This window comes from Lynx rufus, unplaced genomic scaffold (genome assembly GCF_022079265.1).
Source record: "Lynx rufus isolate CCGP_SWC_20201006 ecotype Redwood Valley unplaced genomic scaffold, mLynRuf1.p SCAF_17, whole genome shotgun sequence".
NCBI classification, from domain to species: domain Eukaryota; kingdom Metazoa; phylum Chordata; class Mammalia; order Carnivora; family Felidae; genus Lynx; species Lynx rufus.
In genome coordinates, this window is record NW_025814831.1 from 27,167,792 (window position 1) to 27,195,754 (window position 27,963).

Consider the following 27,963-nt stretch of genomic DNA (forward strand, 5'->3'; position numbering starts at 1 on the left):
TCTGATTTCATTATTTTTTCAGAATAAAATGCATTTTGTTTTTGCTCTAACAAAATGCTTTACAGAGAGGGGAGAAAAAAACAGCCAATGCTTTTAGGTTTGAGAAAAAAAATCAAACATACATGGTGTATAATAAACTGTAAAGTGCTCTACCTATATAAAACGTGATTGAGATGATGAGGGCTTTTACCCATGTCCTTCCATGAGAAAAGGACGGCCCAACCACTCCCTGCACAAATGTGTATTGTAATGACACCGGTCCCATTGGCGAACTCCCCACAGCTCTGAACGACGCAATTACAAACGGGTCAGTACCAGTTCCAGAGGAGGACTCGAGCTTTGTAGCAGGACCATCTCTAACACTTTCATTTTTCATCAACAGTTGGGAACGTGACGCTTTGGTAGAATTCCTGACTTAGCAGGGTTTGCCTTCCCAAGAAGGACAAGACAAGGCAAGAAGGGAAACTGCAGAAGAACTAAATAGAGTTTACGGGAGTGGGTAAAAGGCAGTCAACGATACAAGATTTAATATGGATAAACACCGGTAACACACTTGTCAGCAGTGACCCTAGAGTGAGCCAGCCTGCAGGAGAGCTGGCGGGAGGGCAGCGATGCAGAGAGACATCTGGGGTCAGAACAGATAGCACATTAAGCATGGGCCTCCAGCTCAATGGCATGACAAACACTGCTTTGGGGTAATTCTACAAAACCCAGCCGAGCAAGGAGCAGCAATAATTTCTCTTTACTCTCCCTTACTAGAAGCACAGATGGAATTTTATGCTCAGCCCTGAGGGACTTGCTTCGAAGGCAGACTGGAAAGGTGATGTGGAAAAGACTTGGAGAAGGCTGGAAAAGGTGTCGAAGGCCTCCTGGAGGGTGCCTGGGCCCCGTAAGGAGAGGGACAAGCATGGGACAGGAAGGGATAGGTTGTCCCTGTGTGCAGGACAAATGCTTGGGTCCAGACACCATGTCTGTCTGTCTGTCTGTCTCTCTCTCTCTCACACACACACACACACACACACACACACACACACACACACACACACACTGTAGGGATTGTCTCAGTCTCCTCCGACCATCTCCTTTTCTCTCTCTTGGTCAGCAGGCCACTCAGGTGTCTCCCCTGTACTTCCAGTGCCTGAGGCCTGGGTTACTAAGGGGCTGGATAATGCACCCTAGAGGTGCAGGAGGGTAGCTCTCCGATTTCCTCCCTTTTCCTGCCCTCTGTGCACTGTTTCATACTGTAATTCTTTGCATAAACCTTACAGAAAAGACACGCATGCCAAGCGGCACACTAAGTCTCTTTGAGGCTGGGTAGGAAATGGGGGCCGCACATCATGTCACACGGCTTGGCATCGGTCCTCACCCCAATTCCTCTTTTTTATCCCTGGGCTTACACCTCCCAAAGAAAGTATCAGCAGCTTAACGCTTGCCTCAGGCCCTGCTTCCGAGGGGACTGGGGCTATAAGATAAAGACAGTCAGCAAATGGTTTAGGGTCACCCACTTTCTCTCAATTGAAACTGTTTTATTATCTACTACCCCCTTCCTTGGTTAGAGGAGGGGGAGCATGATGGGTACAAGGATCAATGGATTACCGTGGCTCTTCACTACCCACGTTACAGACTCACTGTTTTACAAAGGCCCACATGGACCCCGCCCCACCTACCCACTCACATCCACTCAGACGCTATGGTTCCCATGCAGCAGCCAAAGTGTTCAGATCCATGGTATCATCTGGAACTTCCTTCTCCTTCCCCATTCGCCTTTCATTCTACTCCCTCCATACCTGGGAAGCCCAGTACATATTTTGCTCTCCCTCCTCCGGTTTTCTTCATACTGAGCTCAGCTACTTCCTCAGGTGACCATCCTCTCCCCTCATGCACACCCCTAACTCTAAGGTACTTTTGGCTCCCAGCACCAGGAGAGTCTAGTGGCTTTAGGAGGAGGGGTCTACACAGCAAGATTCCAGGAGCAGGTGGTTTTTCCTTTTTTGGCCTGCCATCTTTAGCATACCGGCTTTCCCCTTCACCTTGCCCCCTCGAAGTTAAAGGATGGTTCTTGGGGCGTCCGTATCACTTTCTCACCCAGCTGTGTTCCAATCCAGGAAGGGTGTGTATATATGTGTGCTTCCGCTGGGGAAAGTGTTCTTTAGTTTTGTGTGTGTGTGTGTGTGTGTGTGTGTGTGTGTGTGTGTGTTTAATCTTTATGTTTTTAGTTTGTTTTTCATGTTGATTTGGATTTAATTTTAATCCAGAGGAAGATCTCTCCTAAGAATTCCCCATCCCTATCCTGGCGGACTTATCCTCACATCTCTTGGCCAGAATCCAGTCATATGCTCACCCCAAACCAATCACTCTCAGAGGAGAAATGGATCACCGTGATTGCTTTCAAATACATGGACTCCCTGAAGCTGAGGGGAGGCTCACTTTTCCTGAGTTACATTAGTATTCAATGACAAACGAATCCACTTCTGTTAGAAGAGGAAGCAGGAATGGCTGTGGGGTTAGCAATGGTCTCTGCCAAGCCTGGTGGTGCTGAATCAGAACCACAGTGTCTGAGTGGATGGTGAGAGGGATGGTGGCAATTGGCCACCATGGATGCAAACAGCAAGAGGGTCATCACCTGTACAGACAGAAACACAGTAATAAAGCTGACTGAACACGGCTTTGTGTTACCACCTTACTCCAGTGAGTCAAAGTAATCAGTGATAAAATATTTTCTCCCCAAGAAAATTTCCTGTTGGTCTGAGTTGTGATTGCTGTTGAATTTGAATAATATACGTAAATTCCAAATTAGCATGTTTTCATGACCTATTCTTTAGTACAAATTGCATCCCGCGTGGGAATTACAAAGTCAACCACACACGCACTAATTTAGCTCTACTTAGCTGCAGGGGGGTCTCAAGAGTGGATTCCTAGCGGTGCGGAATTGTTCATGCTCAGGTAAGGTGCAGTGTGTCTGAGTCCCTGGGGTGCTATGTAGATCCTGTGTTCAGTTGGTAGATTTAAAATAAACAGTGACAGCACAGAGATTCTAAAGATGGAGAAGGCACTTGAGGTGCTTCAGTCTTGTTCTTCTATGTGACCTCTTGGAGTTTTCATTTGCATTTAAAATTTAAAGCAATGGAAGGGGCAGGACTCTGAGCTGTGATATTTGTTAGTTCAATAACGGTTCCCACGTGAAAAGTTTCAAAGTTTGCATGATCTCTTTTTTAATAAAGACTTGTAATAGATTTTTTTTTAGAAAGAAAGTGAGTGCAAGAGGGGAGAGGGGCAGAGGGAGAGAGAGAGAAAGAGACAGAGAAAGAGAATCTTAATGATGCCCAGTGCAGAGCCCAACATGGGGCTCGATCTCATGACCCTGGGACCATGACCTGAGCCAAAATCAAGAGTCAGACACTCAACTGACTGAGCCACCCAGGTGCTCCTACAACATATCTTTAATGTAGAAATGTACTCTTTGTTCTGTAGTGTTATGGATGGCTTTTAAGTTAACCAACAAATCAGGAAAATAATGTTGACTATTAACTATTCCATGATTATACTAAGTATAATTTTGTTGCACAGAAGACCGTGGGTCTGGGTATCAAATATTCAAGGTCTGCCCACCATCCCTCCTTTTGCTTGGTCCCTTGTCTTGGCCCACCCCCAGCTGGGCCGGTGGTCCTGAGAAACAGACAAAGGAAAATGTCTACATTTCCTTAAGATATGTTTAAAGGACCTCATCTCCAAACAGACCAATGAGAATCCGAGCCCCCAAATCCCCTTGGCATCTTCACCAAGCTCCCATCCACTCCATTCCCCTCCAGTTGAATAAGTCTGCCTTTTATCAAACCCCAGCAATGAAGACAGAAACCCTATTTCTTGTTCATCATTCCCTGGTCAATCCTCTGTCTTGCTCCATCACCCGTATCGTATCATTTTTATTTTCTCCCCCCCCTCCATTGTTCAGTGGAGAATACCAACTGTAGTATGAGTCTTCAGACTCAACGACGAGAGTTGGAGAGGGTGGTAGGGAAGTACACTTCCTGGGCACCCACGCCGGGCAGGGCACTTAGTGTTGTTCTGCCACTTAGCCCTCACACAGGGCCTGCTTTATACCTGTGGTGGGTACCATCCCTCTCATTTTTGCTGTTGAAGAGAAAATTGAAGTTCTGAGGGTAAGAAAGGCCAGAAGACAAGCTGAGATTTGAACCCATTTCTGGCTCGCCCTGAAACCTGTGCTCTCTGGCCATTCCATGTCACCTTAATGGAGTCCATACCAACACTGCATCCTATGACAAAAGAAGAGGCCCTCATGGGCTAGCCCAGGAACCTAAGCGCAACGGGTCACTGGAAAATATGTGCTTAGGTCCAATCAACTGATTTGTAAGAGGACTTTAGGAACATAGCCCCTGGAAAGTCAGTATGGGCCAGACCCATCCCCACGCTCGTCTATTGAGCAAGACATGTTCGTTCCTAACAGAGAAGTTCTTTCAAATCAGAATGAGTGTGTTCTCAGCACTGGAGGGGGAGAATGTGAGAAGGAGGGTACCGTTGGGGGAGAAACCAACTGATCTTGTGGAGTGATGCCAAAGAGGAAATTGTAACTTTCTATGGCTTAGAGAAGGTGAACGGCAGCCGGAAGAAGGAGGAGGTGACGAAAAGGAAGACAATCTACTGCCAAGCAAAATTTCCTCATTAGGGACAATTTGCCTGGTTGGGACAGGTTCAAATGGGAAGCAATTTTGAAACCAGCTGGATGCACTTCAGTGATTTCTGCAGACACACCCAAGAAATCTGGAGGTAGAAGGAGATCTAATTCCCTTGTTTGCCTTCCCCTCCCTGTTCCTGGTGCTTTGAAAGGCCACGGAGAGATGGAACAAGTGGTTTTCTTTCCCTGTCTCTTCCAACATCAACAAATACACATTTCCTTTCGTTCCTTGGATCTTAGCTATCCTAGCCATTCAACCAAGGGAGACTCATTTCTCGCCTCAGTATCAAAGGATGGGCCAGAGGATGGGTCTTTCCAGAGATTTGGTTCCTTAACAACTCCTCAGTGGCAGCCAACCAAGTGGTCCACTGGAGAGACTCACCCACAAGCAGGCATGCTTTTTACTTACGGGATCACAGAAACATCATTCTAAAGCAGTGGTTTTCAAGCTTAAAAAAAAAAGAGCCCTGAAGAGTCTTTCTTTCGGTGGAACTGTACATAGAACTTTGTTATATGAAACAGAAAAGAGTAGCTTTTCTGGTTTAGGCAAGTGGGTCCTTCACCCACACCCCCCAGGGAGTCCACAAGCTACCTCTATAGAATCCCTAGGCTCCCCTGGAGCACACTTTGAAAGTAAGAAGGATATGTCTAAAATCAGTGTTCTCTAAACAGCATCGACTCAAACAACTTGACCAGCCTTCCAAGATTAAGAAAGGGCAGTAACATGCACACCTGTGAGGGTTTTCTGGACAACACCTATTTGGAGGCCAGGAGGCCATGTTAGAAGAAGCCATGGTTAAAAAAGGAGCAGTGCGCCCAAACACTCCAGCTTTTCGCATCAATGTCCTTTGCTATTCAGCATGAGGCCAGCCCCATGTAGGTGGCTGGCCTTGCGGTGCCCTTGCGAGCGAGGACCAAACTCATCATCACGGGCAGGGCTGCGTGGTGGTTCTCAGCATCATGATGTACACAGGTGTATTTCCTATCAAGTGTGAAGACAGCTGCTAGGAATATTAACATTGGTAAAGTCCCAACATTCGTGAGCTCCAATTCTTTCTCATGTAGCACTCCATGATGTGACTTTCGCTCACTTGCACGGGACATGCTTTCTTGAGTGGGCGCATTAGGGGTGAATCAAGACACAAACTAATGCTTTGTGAGTTACAAGAAGGACTCTGTGTGCTGATGGGAGAGTGCCTCCGGGGAAACGTTTCCTGTTGCAAGTATCTGAGGGAAACAGTTGGGAAGGACTGCCAGAGTAAAGAAGAGAAGTCCAGCTCTAAATCCTCACTCTGCCCGTCATTAGCTTTAGGATTCTGGGACATGTTTCCCCGCTTGTCCAGGCCTCCTCAAATCTTTACAATGGTTTGTCGCAGGGCAGTGTGTATACAGCACTTTGCACATAGTATTTGGTCGGCAGACACTGGTTCCACTCCATCCCTTCCTAAAAGGAGGTCTGCTTCTCACAGCGATCTTCCCTGTAACACATCCATCGTCCACATTACCCTCAGCCTCCGGGAGCGGAGTACAACTGAGGCATTAGCCGGTGGCTGACTCTGTTCACTGTGACAGCCCATATACGTCCTATTTGCCTGCCCCCTCTCTGTCCCGTCTTATCTCCAACCCCCCGAGGATGTGGAACAGCACCTTCTCAGTCATAACTGGAGCATAGCTCCTTAGAGCCCAGCCACCTTCTGCCCACTTCATCATTAGCTCCCCAACCACATAACCCAAGTGCTGAACTCCTGGCCCGTCATGGTGAGCTGCAGGTGCTCGTGCAACATTAGGGTCAAGGCCGCAGTCAAGACCACCCACTAGAGTTGCCCTTGGGTGTGCTTTGAGTCTTTGTTACAATTCAAACATGGAATCTCATGCTGATCTCTAACACCTCACTGGGATCTGAGTTCTTCAACAGGACTTAGAAGAACTGTCACTCTCGGAGCCTCAGGCTCATTCTACCCTTGGAAACCCTCCCTTCTACACAGCTGTTAATAACACCCGGTGTTACCCAACAGCCCTCAGAAGTGTGCATATTACTCCCATTTCTTTGTTTCTTTTTTTTAAATAGGCTCCACTCCCAGTGTGGAGCCCAACATGGGGCTTGAACTCACGACCCTGAGATGAAGACCTGAGCTGAGCTGAGATCAAGAGTCAGACACTTAACCCACGGAGCCACCCAGGTGCCCCACACCCATTTCTTAATCTTGGAGGAAGAGTCATCACTATGTAAAAATACAAACACTGATTACTTCTTCCCCCAAAGAACCTTTTCAAAGTCATAGAGATATAAGGGCTATTTAATCTCCCACAGCCGAGCTCACCTCACCTCACCTCACTGCTGTGGCAGAGAGGAAGCCGACCACCTTGAGGTCCTTTTTACACCCCAGCCTCTCATCTCAGGGGCCCTTTCAATGCAGCCACCTGGAATGGCATCAGGCAACAGCCCAGGCAGAGAGGCATATGAGCTCTGACCCCACCTGTCCGGCAGCCAGGTCATCTGGAATGTGTTGGGACCGTCTCTAATGGAGGAATGTGCAGTGTAATGAAAACACAGGGGTGGCTTCTCAAAGTGTCCTTTCACGATTCCATGAGCAATAGTGTGAGAGGGCTCCCTGTCCAACCTCTGCGGGAGGAGCCAGGTGGCATCCCCCCCAAACAGGGTGCAAGCTGTATGTGCATCAGGCACCTTGCCATTGCAAAGCCCTTGCTGCATACCGTCCCATGGATCTTGTTAGCTCACAATCAGAGGCAGAACAGTGCCTTCCATCTCGCAAGGGGGAAATAAATAAAGTCAACCCACCCTCTGCGTGACACTCCTGGGTCCCTTCTTCGTGGGGGGAGTTCGTGGAATGAAAAGATAGTGAAGATTAATAACATGTCCTTGGAGTCTGAGGTGGGACAGCCCAAGAAGGTAGGCAGATGCCTGGTCTCAGGGGGACAGAGCAGGAGCACAACGTTATAACCCGTTAAGTCTTGTTCTACTCAATGCCTACTAACATGATAGAGCCTCACGATAAAGCAGTCTGCAGAGCAGGAGGCTTGGGGAGGGGCCCTGACTAAGAAGATGGGATATGCTCAAGAGAAAGGGAGACTCCCAACCCCTCGCCCCACACTGCTACCTCTGCCCACGAGAAAGAAAGGAAGAGTTGTTAATCTGATCGGTCAGCGCCCAAGACATGCTCCACGCACACTCTGCTAGAGGCAGGGCCGTGCCCTGTTAAAGGTTTGCAAGGCTGCTCAGGACCCTCTCTTGCTCTCATGATCTTCAGAGCTTCCAGCCTCCTACGGCCAAAGCTGCTCCCGCTTTCTTCTTCCAGATGCTCTGTCTGCCGCTGAGCAGGTCAGGGTCTGCTGCAAAGACAAGGGGCAGCTTGGCGTCGTGGGGAGGGAGCAGGAGTGGAAAGCAAGCAGGTCTGGGAAGGAAATCCCACGGTTCCAGCAGGAGCCCTACTGTGCGGCACAGGATAGACTGCCGCCCTCACACCAGGGCCCAAAGGCAGAGCAGCGCGATGGGACGGAGGGTGCAACAGGGGTACAAGCTGCCGGCCGGGCCCGCTCCCCCAGGGAAGGGAGGAAGAGCAACCTCTGGCAGGTGCGCATGCGTGCCACCCAGGGGCTCAGACACTGTAGCAGCACCCTCAGGTGGCCAAAAGCCAGCCTCCCGGCTGCCTCAGGGGCGCTTTGGGCCACTTTGTTTTTTTCTATAACGTCCCTTGTAGAAAGTCAAAAATAAGGAGAGGTGGAGCTCTGATGGCCGTGGATCAGGCCACTCCTGAGGACAGGATCTGCACACAAGTGAGCCTTTGGGGCTTCTGCTTCTGTGGGCGCCATTTCTTACCCTCGGGGATACTGGCATATCCAGCCCAGGTTGCCTTGCTTCCTGGATCTTTTCCCTGCACATTATTTCCTCCTCCTCCCTTCTCATGCCTACCTTCCCCCAAGCCTGCCTCCTCCCCTGTGTCTTCCCACAGAAGCCATCCTCTCCCTGGTCTGCTCACGCAGACAGCCCTGGCCTCCCTCCTTCCCTGGCCACTTCCGTAGGCGGTTCCAGGAGGAAGTGACTGTGTGTCCACTGGCTCTGGCTGGACGGGGCCACAGGCCTAGAGCGGTCCTTCCATCCTGATTCCTCCGTGTATGAGTAGACTTTACAGACTTAACTCTCTGAGTCTCTGGGCCATGGAGATGATGATGGCACCGGGCCCTCAGAGGGTGGTTCTGAGGATGAGCCGAGACAAGGTGTATAAAGCTCTCAGTATAGTGCCTGGCCCGGAGTAATTGCTCAATAAATGTTTATTGCTTTTCCACCTCTAAAAACAAAACACTCGCTTGTGTTTATAGGTATGATGCCAAGAGTTTTGCTTTGTACATTCCCCACGCTTGAGTAATTTTGCCTCTATGTCCCTTTCACACCTGGCAATACCAATACCAGCTTCGGCTATGGTTTTTGGAAGGCATCAACAGGGCCAGTCAAAGTCAATCCATTCCGCACAGAGCAGGGTGCCAGACGATCACAGACACTTCCATCTTCTTGGATGATAGGACTGTTATCAGCAAGACCTAGCACCTGTTTTGGTTTTGCAGAAGGAAGAATATGCCTTGAGATTCATCGGCAGTGGTCCTACCCTACCATCATGCGTGGGATTCTAGAGGGTTATTTCAGAGCAGCGGTTCTCAAAGCGGGTCCCAAAGATCAACAGCATTGGCATCGCCTGGGAATTTGTTAAAAATGCTAAGTCTTGGGCCCGCCTGGTGGGGCCCAGCAATCTGTACTTGAACACGTGGCCAAGTCACCCAGAAGATGTGGATGCAGGCACAGGTTTGGAAACTACTACATTCAAGGTTTCCCGAACATTAAGTATTTGAAGCTCTTTTTTTTTAATTTTTTTTTTCTTTTTTTTTCAACGTTTTTATTTATTTTTGGGACAGAGAGAGACAGAGCATGAACGGGGGAGGGGCAGAGAGAGAGGGAGACACAGAATCGGAAACAGGCTCCAGGCTCCGAGCCATCAGCCCAGAGCCTGACGCGGGGCTCGAACTCACGGAGCGCGAGATCGTGACCTGGCTGAAGTCGGAGGCTTAACCGACTGCGCCACCCAGGCGCCCCAAGTATTTGAAGCTCTTAAGTCTACCTTCTCGCAGACCACATCTTCAGCTTCAAACAAGCCCAGACAAAAGCACTTTTGAAAATAGTCATTACTAATTTTTAATAAGAGTACATTTTAGGGACAAAAACGACCTTCACTGGAGGTGCCTGGGTGGCTCAGTTGGTTAGGCCTCCAACTTCGGCTCAGGTCATGATCTCACAGTTCATGGGTTCGAGCCCCACGTCAGGCTCTGTGCTGACAGCTCGGAGCCTGGAGCCTGCTTTGGATTCTGTGTCTCCCTCTCTCTCTGCCCCTCCCCCACTCACACTCTGTGTCTGTCCCTCAATAATAAATAAAACGTTAAAAAAAATTCTTTTAAAGAAAAGACCTTACTAATCATAAAGGCTGCAGTTCATAGTGAAGACACGGTGATCACTTTTCTGTTTTTAAGATCTCATTTTTTTTCTTTTCTTTTTCAATTTTTCATTGAAGTACACAAACAGAAATGTTCACATATCTAAGGGTACAGTTCACTGAATTTTCATAAAATGAACACATCTATGTACCCAGTACCCAGATCAAGACAATGAACAATGCCAGCACTCAGTGTCCCCCTTCTGGTCACTATCCCTGCCCCCATGCATTTCTTTTTTTTAATTGTAGGAGTATTTTAAACAAGGAAAATTATTATTATCTTTTCTATTTAATTTTTTAATTTTTTTTAAATTTATTTTTGAAGGAGAGAGAGAGATAGAGCATGAGCAGGGGAGGGGCAGAGAGAGAGGGAGACACAGAATCCAAGGCAGGCTCCAGGCTCCGAGCTGTCAGTACGGAACCTGATGCGGGGCTCGAACGCACAAACTGTGAGATCATGACCTGAGCCGAAGCCGGACGCTCAACTGACTGAGCCATCTGGGCGCCCCTATCTTTTTTATTTTAGAGAGAGAGCGCGCACACTGGGCGGGGGGTGGGGGGGTGGGGGGGGGGAGAGAATCTTAAGCAGGCTCCACACCCATTGTGTGGTCCCGATGCGGGGCTCAATCCATTGACCCAGGGATCAGGACCTGAACTGAATTCAAGAGTCAGACACTCAACCCACTGAGTCACCCAGGTGCTCCAAGGAAAATTATTTTAAAGAAGAAATTCCTAATCACCTCACTTTCACCGAAATTATTTTAAGTGTCCTCATGCCCTTGTACACATATATTTTATTTGGACACACATATGATTATGTAGTTAAAACATACACGTGTTCCATGTTGTTAATTCTCTTCATAACCATCATTGAAAATGACCCCCCATCACATCACTGCACCAGAGCATCCACTGATTTCACTACATCCCCATATTTAGGCTGCTTCTCATTTTTCACTTCTGCAGTGAACCTCCTTGGACCTCATGCTTCCTTCTTTCTCTCTGGAATGATCTTAGAATCAGCTCTTGGAAGTGAAATTACTGAGTCAAAGTCCCTGAACATTTTATTATTTACACTGTTTTTTTTAAATGCATATCCCATCACATATTGATAATACTTTGTACATTTCTGAGTTTTCCCAGCATCTGAGAATTATGAATATAGACTCTTCTCTCCCGTCCTCCTGTGAGCTCAGAAAAATACTTCTGGCGACACTGGGTAGGAGTGGAGAATGCTGGTAACTTAGCCCCATGAGCTCGGCTGCGGTGTGGCTGGAGAACAGGCGGGAGCTGGGAGTCAGGACAACTCTCCCCCCAGGTGGGGTGGTTCAAGTAGAGTGTAAACCTTCCCTGGAGACCCCCTTAAGAAGCGTGGCCATCCAAAGGCTCACCAAAGACCTCTCGTGTCCTCGGCAGAGACGGAAATCATGGCAGAGGAATGCAGTGAGGGAGCATAAAGGTGGACAAGAGTAAGATAGTCCGAAGCTATAGAAAGAGTCCAGGTCCCCAGGCATGGGGCAGGACCGGAGCGGGTACTTATCCAAGTGCTGCTTGTTCTCCAGCCCCATCTCTATCTCCTTTCCTCCTAGAAAGGTAGGCAGTGGCAAGGTGCCTGGGGGGCTCAGTCGGTTGAGCGTCCGACTTCGGCTCAGGTCAGGATCTCACGGCTCCCGAGTTTGAGCCCCACATCAGGCTCTATGCTGACAGCTCAGAGCCTGGAGCCTGCTCTGATTCTGTGTCTCTGTTTCTCTCTGTCCCTCCCCCTCTCACACTCTGTCTCTCTCTCTTAAATAAAGATTTTTAAAAAGTTTTAAAAAAAGAAAAAAGAAAAAAAGAAAGAAAGGTGGGCAGTGCTCTGAGCAGCGAGCTCAGAGCTGGGAGGTCTGAGGTGGGAGCACTCACATGGGCCACGTGAGACTGACAGGCCCACTTGGACAGGGGCCAGAAAGACAGGCTGGGACTGGAAGAAATCAGGCTGCGGGGTTTATACGAAAATGGTTGCCTGTCATCCTGGGGACAGGATAGCAGCAGTAGAGGGCACAGCTTCCAGAGCTAGCTTCTCTCCGTTTCTTTATCTGTAAACGGTGGGGAACACTGTACATAGCCCATAGGGTTATAGTGAAGATTAAGTGAGTTACTGCAGGAAAACACTTGGGAAATCACATTCAGTAAACCTGCCCCCGCGCACACTGTGGAACCACTGCTGTGGCTTGAAGACACAGCCAGGTGCAAGAAGGGTCTGCTCTCGCCCTGGTGCCATTGCTCACAAATACAGCGAGCGCCCGGTCAGAAATGCCGGCCCCGTCCCCAACCCCTCTGCTCCTGCGTTAAAGGATCTGCCTGTGGAGAAGGTGAGAAGGGGCCCTGCAACAGATCAAGTCAATGACAGCCACGCCCACGACGTCTACGTCCAGCTCCTCAGGGCTCCAGCGGGGCACCAACCTCCGCCTTGCTGGAGCCCACTGAGGCCCCTGCTCCTCACCGCCGGTCCCCCGAGGTGGGGGAGGGGCACTACAGAGGAGAAGGCCTTGGACCTCAGAACACCAGTTACCTGGGTCTGGGGAGGAGGGAGAGAGCATGCGTGCTACCCACCACGGGTCATTCCAGGTCAGAGCAGGAAGTCGGGGGCTGAGGCGGCCTGTGTTGACAGGCAAGATTTGGAACTATCACTGAGTAACTGCCTCCCGGGTGCTCCACCCTGTGCTAGGTACTCTGAGGTACAGTCTCCCACATGTGGATATATTATCCCCATTTTACAGAGGGGGAGACTGAGGCTCAGAGAGGCTAAGTAACTGCCCCCTCTTGAGCATCAACTAGTGCCCCCCATTGCGCGGGCCACTGAGGGAGAGGCGGACAGCACAGGAGACCTGATGGTTCCCCTTAAGAGCCCACTATCACAGGAGAAAGTGGGCCGGCCTGGGAAATGCTGGCGGTGCTCCACAGGGATGCAGACGCGAGTGCTCAGTGACCTGGCCCAGTGGAGTGCGGCGGAGGTGGACCAGAAGGGGAATGGAAGGCTTGCACTGGACCCTGAAGGCTGGGAACATCCGGGGTGGGAGTGGGGGGTGAGGCAAGCACCGTAGTCATTAAGCAAAAAGGGGTGAGGGCACACACTGTGCGTTCTAGGCCCCCAGCTGCCCCAGGTAGGATGTCCACTGCCCCAACTGCAGAGAAAGCTGCCTGGAAAGGAGATACACCCGGGAGGAAAATGCACCCCCGGGATGAGGTCTTTCAAGGGGAGACCCTGGAGGAGAAAAGCAATGTCGATTTCAAATTCTCTCCTCCATGGCCTGTGCAGATAGAGTCCAGGACCTCCCTGCACAAACACCCCTACTCCTCCATCCCAGTGACCCCAGGGTCACTTGTGGGGTGTCCCTCACAAGTCTCTAGCCTGAGCAGCCGAGCACAGAACAAGGGACTGTGTAAGGACATCTGTTTGGCTCACTCTGTGGAGCCGGAGGAAGCTTTTACCCCCCTGACCTTGGCATTTCCACCTCTACGATGGGACTGATGTACTTTTCCTACCCACTTCAGAAGGCAACGGTCAGAGATGTCCCTGGAAAAAGGCAGCTGCTGCTTGAGCCTGGCTCCGTCCAGTGAGCAGGGAGCGTGCCCGGCGCCGTGCTAGGCAGGGGGACAGCAGAGACAGCTAGCAAGTGGCCCCAGCTGTCAGCAACTCCACAGCCTAGCAGTGGAGGCTAACCAGGTACCATGGGTGACAGGCACATGGAGAGACGGGGTGGGAGTGGGGTCCTGGAGGCCACAGAGAGGCAGGGAGGAGCTCACAGAAGAGTCTGCCAAGCAGATGTCCTGGGCATGAGGAAGAGCATCCTAGACGGGGAGGTCAGGGTACACATATACAAGGACAGGCGAGCAAGACCGCAGAGCTCAGTCTGGGTCTGACCGTGTGCCCCACTCTGCGTGGTCTTGCACAAGTCACTAACCTCTCTGAGCCTCAGTTTCCTCATAGGTCCTACTGCTGTCGGAGCGAAAAGAGGTGTGCACGTCAAGCACTTAGAATCGCATCTGGCCCTGGCTTAGTGCTAGATAACGTTAGAGCTGCCGCTGCTGCTGAAGGTGCCAGAATAGGTCCTGGCAGGAATGGACACAGCCAGAACCCTCATTCTCTAGTCTCAGAAGTTGGAAAGAACTGGTGAGCCCAAGATAATATGGTGTGAACCTTAAAACAGGCAAATTTGCGGACACCAGGCCCTTACAGCCGCGCAGTCGGTTTCGGCATCAAGCTAAGGAAGAAAGTAGCTGGGGGTGGGCTGTGAAAGAGCCGCTCCACAGCCCTGTTCCCTCCTTGGGGCTGGCCCTGGGAGGGCTGACCCTGACACCCCAGAGGAGGCGGTGCCCTCTGTCCTCCTGCTCTCTCTGGGACAGCAGCACGCTCGCAAGGAAGGCGGCAGAGAGAGACAGCTTCTCCTATAGACCGCATGCCACAGTCAAGGGCGCCTTGGATCAGGATGCGCGTCGGGGCCGCGGGACTGCACAGTGGGGGACCCTCGCTGTTGGCCTGCCGGCCACGGGGCCCCCGGCGCAGCCGCGTCTCGGCCGAGCGCCACCAGAGGGCGCGCTGAATCTCGGAGTGCGCGGAGCTCCTCGGGGCGCGGGTACCAGGGTGCACGTCCCCGCGTGCGCGCTGGGCGGCCCAGAAAGTAGAGCGAGAATCGGTGTTCACAGGAGTCAGCCTGCAACACGAGGGGTAGGTTTTCCAACGATCCAGCTCCGCGCAGTCAGGGCAGAGGACTCACAAAAGCGATCCTAATAATACCAAACTTACCTGTCAGCATGTACCACACGCTGTAATTCAATCCTCATGAAAACCCCTCCTGGTAGACGCTATTATTGCCCCACTTTGCAGTCGGAGAAACTGAGCCTCAGTGCCCCAGAGACCGCACAACTGGCAAGAGCCAAAGCTGGAATTTGAACCCCCAGGGACGGGCCCCAGGACCTGTGCCTTCATCCAGCACAATAAGATAACCCCTCTCTAGTGATCCGTTCTCTTCCTTCCACCTGCGGGTTAATCACTTTCTCACGAGCAGATCCCTGGTTAAAACAGCTCAAGCCTTCCCTGCAGAAAAGAAGTGGTGTAGCTACATTTCCCCTCAGCAGGCTGGCATCACTCCAGCTGTAAAACTCAAAGACCAAACCACGGCCCCCGACAGATTCTGATTTAATCAGCATTTACTGAATATTTGCTATGTGCCAGGAACTGAGTTAATGTATTACATAGTTTCTCATGCAATAGTCCCAATAATGTGTGAATTATGCGTGCCCATTCTGATTTCCAGTTTACGTATGGAAACAAAGTCAGGGCGGTAAGTGATTTTCCTTGGGTCACATCGTTAAAACCTGACAGCTTCTGGAGCTCCCACCACCAAACTCATTCATTCTTCCTTTCTTCCATTTATTCATTCATTCATTCATTCATTCATTCATTCATTCCTTCCTTCAGCAAACCTTTGTGCCAGGCTTAGATGCTGGGGATTCCACAGTCAACAGGACAAACAAAAACCCTTCCTTTCTTAGCATACATTCTTTATCAGTTTATAGGGAGCGCCCTGCTGACATGAACCCAATTCTTGTTTCTCAATGGCTTATGAGAAGAAGCCATGTGTACTGAACAGAAAGGAAAACCAGCTGTTTGCATATCATTCCGTACATGAGAGAATATCCCTGACCTCCACCCAGAAGACATCGGTCGTTGCTATGGGTAGAATTGTGTACCCCCAAATTCGTGAAAGCTTAACCCCTAGTACCTGTGAACGTGACCTCATTTGGAACTATGGTGTTTGCAGATGTAATCAAGTTAAGATGCTGTCATATTAGAGTAGGGTGGGCCCTAATCCACTGTCACTAGCTCCTCATAGGAACAGAACGCACACCTGTGCGTGCGGAGAACGTCATGTGACAATGGAAGCAGAAATTAAGGAGCTGCCTCTGTGAGCCACGGAGCTCCAAGGACCGCCATCCACCATCAGAAGGTAGGAAGAAGCAAGGAAGGATTCTCCCCTACAGGTTTCAGAGACAGCATCGTCCTGTGGGTACCCTGATATCGGGATTCTAGGCTCCAGAACTTTGAGACAAGAAGCTTCTGTCATTATAAGCCACCCAGTGTGTGTGGTACTTTGTTACAGCTGCCCTAGGAAAACTACCATCATTAACTTTCATTTTTTTCCCATTAATGGGGATGAACCTGGCCTGTCCACCTACTGTTTCTCTCACCCGATCCCCACACTGGTCACGGCCAGGGGGACTGCTGTGACCGTGCCTTGGCACAAAGCTCACTGGCCAAGTGACATCCATCCCAAGCCCGTGGTCTCAGCATTGCTGTCCTCTACCTGTCTGAACTAGCCCGTGGTTCCCAGGCAGGATGACAAAGGTGCATCCAGTTGGCAGCGGCAGGGCAGCCAGCAGGCAGGTGTGCCCGGGCCCCCGTACCTCACCTGTCAGCTTCCCTCTGCCAGCCTCACTCAGCACTGCCAAAGCTCCGTGTGGCTGATGTACTGCTCGTGGGTTCCTGGAGAGGGGAGGGGCGGAGGGAGAGGCAGCATCATCCTAGTCCGTCCAGCTGTGTTCAGGTGGCCCACCACAGTGGCAGACAGAGGGCATCAGCCCCGTGGGGAGTCAGGCATGGCCCCGTCCCTCTCAGCAACAGTCACCCCACAAAATGCCTCGATACACCTGCCATCGTGCCTATTTCCTCTGAGGGCTCGTTCTGGAAGGCAGAATATTGACTCACTTGGCTTAGGATATTCTAGTTTGGAAATGCACACCGTGCCAAAACTGGAAACTGAGGAATGGCCCAGTCCTTCACTGTGAAGCTGTGGATACGTATGGCGCTTGGCTTGTAATATGCTGGGAGGTTGGGGGCCCTGCAGTGCTCACTTTGAATCTCCTGGGCAGCCTTGAAAGCCTCTCTATAACGGCTTCAGCTAACTGGAATTCTTCTGGGCACTCAGGCTTTCCTATGCAGATCCCCTGTCTCTCCAGGAAGACAGCGAACTTTGCAGAGGGCAGGGCTATTCTGAATTAGCCCTGGGTCTAGCCCACAGCCTTCCCGCACAATCAAAGGAAGCTGGGCATGTGGCCTGCCCCATCCACAGCCCTAGCTGGCTTGAGAGAGGACAGGCCTTCGGGGAGAAGCAAAGATTCCTTCTGGATTGTCCGGCCCAGTTTATGAAGGAGGGAAAGAAGCAGAAATTCCATTTAGATGTCCCGTCTGGGACTGGAGACAGCTCTTGACCGAAACCTCTTTTGGAGTGGATATTTCAGAAACTGGAGCAGGCTGGTAGGTGGCAGGAAGGGTGTGGAGGAAGCAAAGAAACCTCCAGTATCACTAAGAGAATATTTATCTTCCCCATGAAATGGGTGAGAAAGGGAGGGCAGTATGGAGAACAGTACTGCTCTCACTGAACCTCCCTGGTTTTCATTAGGCCTGCCCCAGTTGCTTCGATCCTCTCTCCCTCCCTTTCTTTTTCTTCCGTCCCCTCATCATTTATTTTATCTTATTTTTAAACCTTTTTAGTGTTTTTTTTGAGACAGAGAGAGACAGAGCATGAACGGGGGAGGGGCAGAGAGAGAGGGAGACACAGAATCAGAAGCAGGCTCCAGGCTCCGAGCCATCAGCCCAGAGCCCGACGCAGGGCTCGAACTCACGGACCGCGAGATCGTGACCCGAGCTGAAGTCAGACACTCAACCGACTGAGCCACCCAGGCGTCCCCCCCCCCATCATTTAACAAACCTTTAATGGGCATCCCTCTGAGGCAGGTGTCGTTCTAGGTGCCGGGGACCCAGCAGGGAGAAAACAGACCAAAGTCCTGCCTTTGTGGATCTACATTCCAGTAGACCCATCTCCCTCTTTCTCTTTTCACAACTTACTTCTTTTCTTCTCCTGCTGCCCACTCAGCTATTAGTAGCCAGGATAAACCCACCTGGGGAGTCTGAACCTCAGTCATTCATTCAAAGCTGTCAGTTCAGTGCCTACCATGTGCTGGGCACCACTCTAGGCTCTGGACATCTTGGGCACCCATCATGAGGGCAGGCCTTCCTGGGGGAATAGCAATCTAAGAGAATTACCCCCCGGCTGCCATGCCAGTCCATCTCACTGGGCACAGAGAAGTCACAGAAAACTCTCGATGGTTTGTGAATACTGTATACAGAATCCAAAAGAAAGTGGAAATAGCCAACATTAAGCCAAAGTGTTGAGCTAATTTGGGGAGCTCCCTCCTTGTTCCCACCTACCTGCCTAGACCCAGACCACCCCTCTCATGACCACAGCCTCTCCTGTATCCTTTGGAGCCCAGCAGGCCCCAGCCAGAAGCTCTGGCCCACACCGGACCCCTTTCCTGATGGGAGTCATCTCGTGCCCGGCGGCCAGGCTGCTCTGGACTCCAGCTGCCCCCCGAGCCCTTGCACTTTATTTATTTATTTTTTAAAATTTTTTTTTTTAACGTTTATTTATTTTTGGGACAGAGAGAGACAGAGCATGAACGGGGGAGGGGCAGAGAGAGAGGGAGACACAGAATCGGAAACAGGCTCCAGGCTCCGAGCCATCAGCCCAGAGCCCGACGTGGGGCTCGAACTCACGGACCGCGAGATCGTGACCTGAGCTGAAGTCGGACGCTTAACCGACTGCGCCACCCAGGCGCCCCCCTTGCACTTTATTTAATTAACTCAGCCCGCATGCGCTGACTCACTCGTGGGCTCTGTGACCCGCCTGGTCGCAGAGGACACCTCCTCAGACACAATTACATTTGAGGATGAAGCATTTCCTCTGGGCACAGAACAAGCCAGTGAAAGCTTTTCTGGGGGGAGCAGCGAGGGGCTCTGTTTGGAGATGACTCACGCAACAGGCCTTGAGGTTGGTGGTTCCCCGAGGGCAGGTGTGGCTCACTGTGTCTACCTTCCCAGAGAAAAGGGGCCTAATGCACACAGCAACATGGGTCACATCAGGCCCTGGGGAAAGCGCTCAAGCTTAGAATCCCTGAAGCTCCAGGTGACAACCCAAAGTTTGACGATCAATCACACATGTGCATTTAACTCACTCTATGCGCCTGTGAAGACATAGAAGAAATGAAATAAGGCCCTTCATCCTAGACTTGGCAGCCGGGGGGGGGGGGGGTGGTGGGGTGGGGACTCAAAGACCCCAAGCTCCATAATGTCCCTGTGAGACAGGTGTCCTTAGTCCCATTTTATGGATCAGGAAATCATAGCTTGGAGAGATGAGGTGACCCACTTTCCCAGCAACCACATTGCCTTCAAGAATGAAGTTAGTCAAAAGTGATTCTGAGGTCTGCACAGGTGGCTGGGGAACAGCCCAGAAAAGATCGAAGCCTTAGTCCCCTTTCCTGACTTCATTTTGAAGATGCCAGGAGAGAAACGTAAGAAATCAAGTGATGGTGGCTGTGAAGGAACAGTTTCCAGGCGGGAAAAGGTCTGCTATCTGCCAAGGCCGGCCCCCCGCCACAAGTCTCAGGGGAGGAGGGCAGCTGCATCAAGCCGCGGACCCCCATCCCTGGGCTGGGGTCTGGCCCTGAACCCAGGGCAGAAAGGTCATTGGTGTTTCCTCTTCTGGGAGTCAGCATCTCTGTTTAAACTGAGGCAAAGGAATTTGCATTTTAATGATGATTTTCCTAGGTTTGTGCCACCTGGAAGTGGCTGTTATTAAGGAGACTGGGCAAGAGAGGTTCCATGGGAAATGTGGCATGTCTTTCGTTTAAAATGCACCCAGATACTTTTCTTATGGAGCTGGGAGGGACAAACCCATCCATCCAACCGTCTGTTCGTCCATCCATCCAGATACCTCCTGTCCAGCTGTCAGACGTGGGGAGACCTGGACACATGTGGCACATACCCTCAGCAGCTCAGTCAGTGTACCTGCTACAAGTGACAGAGATGCTCTATACAGACAGACACACGTCTCATAAGCTCCACCCCTGACCCTCACCAGCCCTGAGCAACAGGAACAGCGCTGAAACTCCACAAGGGGTACAATGTCCGTCAGAGCAGCTCCTGCATGGGCAGCAGAAAGAAAGCAAAGGGCTGAAGACTGGGTAACTGGACTGGTGGGGGGGGGGGGCGGGCAAGGTGGGGAAAGAGACTCCTTCTGAATTGTCTGCCTGGAGTCTTCGACCTCAAAGTGGGCCTGACGGAGATACCTTGGACCTTAGGGTCAGACAGAGCTGGATTTGAGTCTGGGCTCCGTCACTTCAGAGCTGGGCAACTTTGAACAAATTACTTAACCCCTCTGAGCCTGGGGCTCTTTATATGCAAAATGGAGCCACAGCATCCCCCCCCCCCCCCCCCCCCGCAGTCGCTGGGCAGATTGGTGAGCTAGCTCAGTACCTATGGTGGGTCCCGCGCAGACAATGCACTTAGCCCCATGCTAGGTGCTCCCGCGAGTTCTCATTATTCTCCCCTCGCCCCCGATCTCCTTGTTCTCCCTCCTACACACACATACATGTGTGTGCATTCACGGATGAATACTGTTATTACTTCATTTTACAGATGAGGAAACTCAGGGAACGTGTGACCAGCCCAGGGGTACGTAGGTAGGAATCAAGAAGCCTTGCTGGGATTTGAGCCACATCTCTCCGGCCCCAGAGCCGGGGCACAATAGGAATCTTTCCTCGCTGCCCACATAGGTGTAAGCCGACGGCAGGCCAGTCTAGGGTCTGGACTCCCCCTTAAGCTCACAGAGAGTAACTCCAAGTAGGACGCAGAGAAACGGAGTCTGCGTGAAGCCTTCTCCCTACAGAGTGGAGCGACAGCCCGGACGGACGTCCAGGCCTCTGGCTTGCTCGGGAGGCCGGAGCCGGGGAGGAGGGAGTGTGGGGAACCTCACCGGCTGCTACCTCCCAGCAGCGGTGTCTGCAGACCCAGCAGGGCCCGGCTCTGCGGGCGGTGTTTGCACAGGCACGTGCCTGTGCGCGTGTGTGTTGGGGCGCTGTTATTCACAGCCGCCGGCGAACAGTAAATAAGACAGTGGGGCTTGATTCATGAGGTCTGACAGGAAATCTATAGCGTGTGGTGTCTATAATCCGCACGCTACGACGTGGCAAAATGAAAGAACAACAGTCCAATTACGGAATCCTGGTTGATCCCGGGCATACTCCTCAGATTCTGCAGGGGCCCTGGCTCCGCCTAGCTGGGGGACAGCTTGCCGGGAGCGTCTGGGGCAGACGCCCCACGGGGCCGGGTGGAGAGTGGGCCCCCCCCCCCCCCGAGGCCCAGTGGAGGCTCGTGGACAAAGCCAGCTGCCTGGGAAACGGGAAGGAGGGGCGTGGTGGCCGGCATCCCCAGCCAGCTCCGCCAGGCTCGGGCCAGCTCAACCGGCACCCAGCCCCCCGGGGCATCTTGAGGCCTAGTCCCCAGAGGAGTCCCTCTGGCTGACGAAGCGGCCTGTACACTCCCATCCTCTCCGTCTCCTGCTTTAGAACCCAGGAAGCCAAGCGTGTTGCCCTGGCCAGGTAGGGCCATCTCAGGGTCTGGCCTTTGAGGCGTTTAAAGAAGGCCAGATTCCGGGCAGCTCGCTGGATTAGGGACGTTCGCTTTCCCGTCGGGGCACGTCGTTTCCTAGCAGACGTCGCAGCAGCCAATGCAGCAGTTCTCCTCCATCTGACGGGCAGGATCCTCCCAGCCCCAGTGACGGCCCTGATGGTGAACTGGATTGAATACTCTGCCGCAAAAGTCACGGCCACCCTGTGAAGGTGACTTTTCTTAGGAATACGGCTTTTGCGGATGTCATCCAGGTAAGGTGAGGCCATGCTGGAGGGCCCTGGTGTCCTTATAAGAAGAGGGAAATTTGGACTCAGAGACAGAGACACGCAGAGAAGAAGGTCATGTGAACACACAGGCAGAGACTGGAGCAGTACATCGATGAGCTGATGGTGTGCCAAGGGTTTCTGGCAACGACCGGAAGCTAAGAGAAGAGACACGGACCTGATCTTCCTTAAAGCCTACGGAGGGGGCACGGCCCTGGCAGTCACCTTGACTTTGGCCTCTAGCCTCCAGAATCGTGGGAGAATAAACTTCTGTTTTAACCCACCCAATTTGTGGTAATTTGTCAGAATGGCCCCAGGAAACGAACACCGACGAGCATCTCAATACCTAGTCAAAAGAAAGCGTGCAGAGTGCCGGGAAGGTCTGCATTTAGGTCTTCCCTCTACCATTTAATTCAGCCTCCCTGGTCCTATTGTAGTTGCCCTACAATGCCTTCTCTACCCGGCAGCCAGAACAAGTGCTTCAAAGCAAACATCTCACAGCAATAGAAAACCTTTTGAGCGCCTAACATGTGCCAGGCATGGTTCCAGTCCTTTATAAGAATTAAATTGATTTCCTTACAACGACAATCTGTGACAGGTACATTACTAATCCCATTTCACAGATGAGGAGACCAAGCCCAGAGACGTTATGAAACATTCCAAAGTCACACAGCTAATACATAGTACAGGCACCATTGAAATCAGGCGGCTTAATTCAAGACTCCATATTGTTACCCATTACACCTGCCATCACCTCCATTTAAAATCATCCAATGACTTCAAACTGCACTTAGAATAAGGTAAAAACTCCTTAGCATGACTGACAAGGTTTCGCCTGATCTGTCTCTGACCTAACCCTCTGACCTACCTCTCCCAGCTCCTTAGTACCTGGCTACAAATTCTTGACCACTCCTCCTATTTTGACACGGAGCCTAATTCCTGTGCCCTTGAATTTGGGCTGGACCTAGTCACCAGCTTAATCAATAGAGGCACAAGTGAAGACGTATGATTTCCAAGGCTAGAGCAGCTTGGAACATTCACTCTTGGAACCCAGCCACTATGCTATGAGAAAACCAGGCGGCCCACTTGGAGAGGAACTGAGGCCCGTGGCTGACAGTCCCCTCGCCCGGGCTCCTGGTCACATAGCACCACCTGCCAGACGTGCAAGGCGGATCTCCACGCCAGCCTGAGCGGAGGAGAACCACTGTCCCCAAGCTCCACCCACGTTCCAGACTTGTTTGTTGTTGTTGTTTTTGAAAGTTTGAGAGAGAGAGAGAGAGAGAGAGAGAGAGACAGAGAGAGACAGAGAGAAAACCAGTGGGGAGAGGGGCAGAAGAAGAGGGAGAGAAGATCTTAAGCGGGCTCCACGTTCAGCATAAAGCCCGATGAGGGGCTCGATCCCCTGACCCTGGGATCGTGACCTGAGCCAAAATCAAGAGTCAGACGCTCTACCGACTGAGCCACCTACCACATTTCAGATCTGTGAGGAAAATTAATGAGTTCTGCTGCTTTAAGACACAAGTTCCAGGCAGGTTTGGTTCCACAGGACTGAAATCCAGACAACCTGGCTTCAGATCCCATGCCCTCAAGCACTGCAAAACGCCCTCACTCCCCTACTCAAAACGATGCAAGGACTATCTCACTGCGCTTAGAATAGACTATGACTTACAAGGCCCTACCTGGTCTGTCTGTCCAACTTCTCTAGGAACCGCCTTCCCTGAGATCACCTCACTGGGCTCACTCATGTCTGGTCCTCAAATATTCTAAAGACCCCCGGCTTCACACTCGTGTTCTTCCCTCTACCTGAGCCGCTCTTCCCATGACTGACTCGTTCTTATACTTCAGGCCTGAGGCCAGAAAGTTCTGCGAGGCCTTCCCTCGTCTAGAAGATTCCCCCATCGCCCCCACCCCTGCCACCCCCTCCACCACCTTGTTTTTTCCTTCATCACTGCTTACTCCATTTTGTAGTTATCTCCTTCTTTGTGTACTTGGTCATTGCCTATCTTCCCACTAGCACATAAGTACCTCAAGAGGAGGACCTGGCTGTCATTTACTGCAGTGATCCCAGGATGTGGCCCCACGCCTGGCATGGAATAGCTGCCCGACAAGTATTTTCTCCTTGAAGCCATGAATTAATGAATGAGCAAATGAATGAATGAATGAAAAACCTAAGCAGTTAGTGTTTACCGAGTTTTAACTCTGTTGCAGGAAACAGACTCTGTGGCATGAACATCACTATTCCCATGTTAGACAGGAGAAGATCAAAGCTCAAGTTGACCCAATTCAAACCAGAACTCTTGGGCTCCCATAGACCATGTTCTTACCCACCCGTGCCCCCGCCCCCTGCCTCGTCACTTGCCTTGGTGTCCTCATCGGGATTAATGGGTTTGATCTTACCACCTACCTCTCAAGGCGGCCAGCGCCTGGGGAAGACTGCAAGTGGAAGTGTGTGTAGCGTGTTACGTATCAGGTGAAGAAGCACCTTTACTGTGGTCCGCGGGATTTCCCTGGGAAGGTCCTGGAGCTCAGGGGGCTTTGCCCACAGCCTCGTCTAGTGCTCTCACCAAGTTCGCTGCCGACCGCCCAACTGTGCTCATCATGTTCCTTCTCTCCTGCTAGAATGCCACCTCTTCTGGAGGGTGTGTGATCTAGAGAGGCAGAGGAGAGAAGGTAGCTCACACCGACCCCACGGTGCCCACTCCTTCCTGTGAGCTCTCATTCTGCCACCCAGCGAGCCCTTCGTTGTTCTCTCACGGGGTCTTGTGTGAGCTCTGTGTCCCCACTCACATCCTGAGGTCTCCAAGGTGAGACCGTACCCCAGCCTTCTGTACGCTCCCATCGCCACGTCCACCGCCTGTCCTCCCATGCCCCGACCAGCCTGTCCTTCTGAACCTCCACTCTAGGGTCTCCATCAGCCCAAGTCCAGGGCCAGTGGCCTCAGAGGCACTCTCAGCGGCACAGTAACCCTCGCCTCCCGGAGCACCGCGTTGTCGCGCCATTCTCCGACAGATAGTGCGCCGTCAGCGTGGAGAAGTGTGAGCACAGGCTTATCAAAACTTGTCACAAGGATTCTCATCCAGGGACATTCTCAGCTACCCCCGAGCCTATGTTCTCACTTCCCTAAGTAGTTTAAAGAACACCAACTTGACCACTAGAACTAGGTTCGAATTACGGCTGTCGGTTTATGTCTCTGAGCAGGGATCAGGATCTCTGTTTAGCAAGACTGTTTTGACAGATTCAACAATCCATATGGAACTAGCACTTAGTCTTTGTTTCCCCGCTCCGCCCCTGGGGCCCCCAGGATCCATTCCCCCCTGGGACTTGGGCTGAGACCCTGAAGGCCAGAAGCACGTAAAGCCTTCAAGCCAAGTCTCTCCCTCAAGAGAAATGCTGGACCCAGGGGCCTGGGACCAAGGGCTCTGATGGTGTCAAGGAAACCAGGAGGCTTCAGGGCGCAGGAGGCCATGGGGAGTAAGCACAAGAACTGGTGATTGGAGGCCCAACCAAAGGGGTGTGCTTCTGAGGTGTCTGTGCAAGAGATCAGAGTGGCTGGGTGGCTAGGGAGGGGACAGCAGGACACAAGGGCCCTGCCTGAGAGCCGGTACACAAAGAGCTGGGATGGGGTCTAGACAGGTCTCGTGCCATGCAGGCCTCTCTTGGAGAAATGGCAGGTCCTAGGTCCAGAGAGGGTGGAGCCCAGGAGCAGAGCCAACCCCTGGAGAGAGAAGGGAAAATTCCACATGCAGGGGCCTGGAGCGTGTGCATTAGAACTGGGTCCGAAACAGCCCAGTCTTGCTTAACCCACTGGTGCAGGGCTGAGCCTGGTCTGGGGACTTCATGTGCTCCCACGTGTGCTGGCCCTGAGAGGAAGGATGATCACACCCATTCTGCTCATGAGGAAACTGAGGCTGAGAGAGAATAAATGACTGAACTCATTCAGTTAACAAAGCGTGAACATTCCAATTCAGGCCGACGCCTCTGTATGTGTTATTTCCATCACCTCTAAGCCAGTGGATGTCACCCAAATCAGTTTGTTAACCTGTGGTCTGGGCCTCCTTTGCCACTCCTGGACCCACTGTCTGTGATGATCGGTCTGCTCTGCTGAGTAGAAAACTCACCCCAGAAAGGCAAGGCCCTTTGTCTTTAGCCTTTGATTATCTAAACTGTCCCCTAGATCCCTAAATAAAACTGTTCGGCAGACAGGACAGAGAGGGAAAGGCAGAGAAGAACCTCCATATTTGCACACACCTCATGTCCATTCATGGCCACAGCAATCCTACGAGTAGGAGTGACTATCCCCATTTACCAGGAAGGCAACTGAGCCCAGAGAGGTTAAGCTACTTGTCTAAGGTCACACAGACAGGTTGACATGGAGTCAAGCCATAGGATTCAACTCAGAACTTCCTCGCTTTTTCTACGATGTCATTCACAACACTGAGCAAAACTGAAATTCAGAGCTAAAGAAAGAATTGTGTGTCAGGAGCACAGGAACTGGGGGCAGGGGATCCTTACATCTGTCCATCTCCCGACCCGACCTGCCCGGCCATTCTCCACGCCGCATTCCTGCAATCACTCTGAGGGCTCTTATCTGAGGCCTCATCCCCTGCCCCTGGGTATCAGAGCCAGAGTGATTCCTTCCAGGTTGCTTAGGAAGGACGCTCTCTTTGGGTGAATGGCCACTCTCTGGGCCCTGCTGTCCTTTCTCTGCCTCCTGGGCTCCCCACCCTGCCCCCCAATTGTTATCTGTCAGTACACAGTAATTAGAGATGTGGCACGCTTGATAAAGATTGCCGCCCGCCCCAAGATGGAACTGCCCTCTCGGACGTGTCTAATTAAAGTCCTGATTGATAAGATGAAGAAATCCCACCCGGATGGATGTGTGCTGGCCTATCCCCTCCTCTGTGCTCTCAGCCTCTTCATTACGGCAACAAGGGAGAGAGATATAAAGGACCCCAGGAAATACTCCTACAAACCAATCAATATGTCCTTTTGTGCGACGTGATGGGGCATGCGGCACAGCCTTTTGAACCTTTCCCAGGGCCACGAAGGCCGCCGTGCAGCTGGAAGAGCCCCTTGCCTCGGGCTGGCCAGGCTTGTGGGGGGGGGGGGGGGCGGCGCTGCTCCTCTGCTCCAGCCTGGGTCTGCCCAGGGGATGCTAGGATTCTCCCACCCAGCCTGCTTTCTCCGTACAGTGAATCGTAGAATTCCAGAACTCCTTGACAAGCTGGGCCCGTCTGGACCCTGCACACCAACATCCTTAGGCAGCCTAAGGCTGGGTGAGCGTGAACGTGCGCATTTGAGACGGAGCCCAGACGCCGCATGGGCCTCCCAAGAGGTACAGGTGGAAGGTGTGAGCATCACCCGTGCCAGGCGCTTTGCGAAGGGCTTAGGCCATCTCGTTTCATCCTCATAACAAATCCTAGGGGGGTATTGCTGTTATTGTCCCCATTGTGGAGGTGGGGAAACTGAGGCCTGGGGAAGTTAGATTACTTGCCCAAGGGCACAGAGCTGCACCCTGCGGTTTGATGCCAAGCTGACAGCTGTAATGCTACAGAGTGGAGGTGGGCAACTGTGCCCGGTTGATTATACGATCCTGGGATATATATGCTATTTAGAAGAATTTTTAAGGGCCTAGAAAATACATAATCAATTCATGATACTTGTCTCTGGGAAGGGGAGAGAAATAACGCACCCGGGGGACAGACACAAGGAGTCTCTAGCTCGCCTGCGATATTAATTCCGTTATTAAAACATGAAACAAAAATAGCAGCATATTACCAACTGTCAATTTGGGGTGGTAGATACATACTATTTTCTGTAGTTTCTTCCTTAAAAACATTACTTGCTTTCAACTTAAAAACCAAAATAAACTAAAAAAAAATTTTAATTCGATGAAAAACCTATGCCTCAAAGGAAAACAAAATAGTCCATATTCTTTTCTCCCCGAGTGGGGGAGAATATGTGTGTTCTTATAAATGCACCGCGACTGCCTTCCCGGCT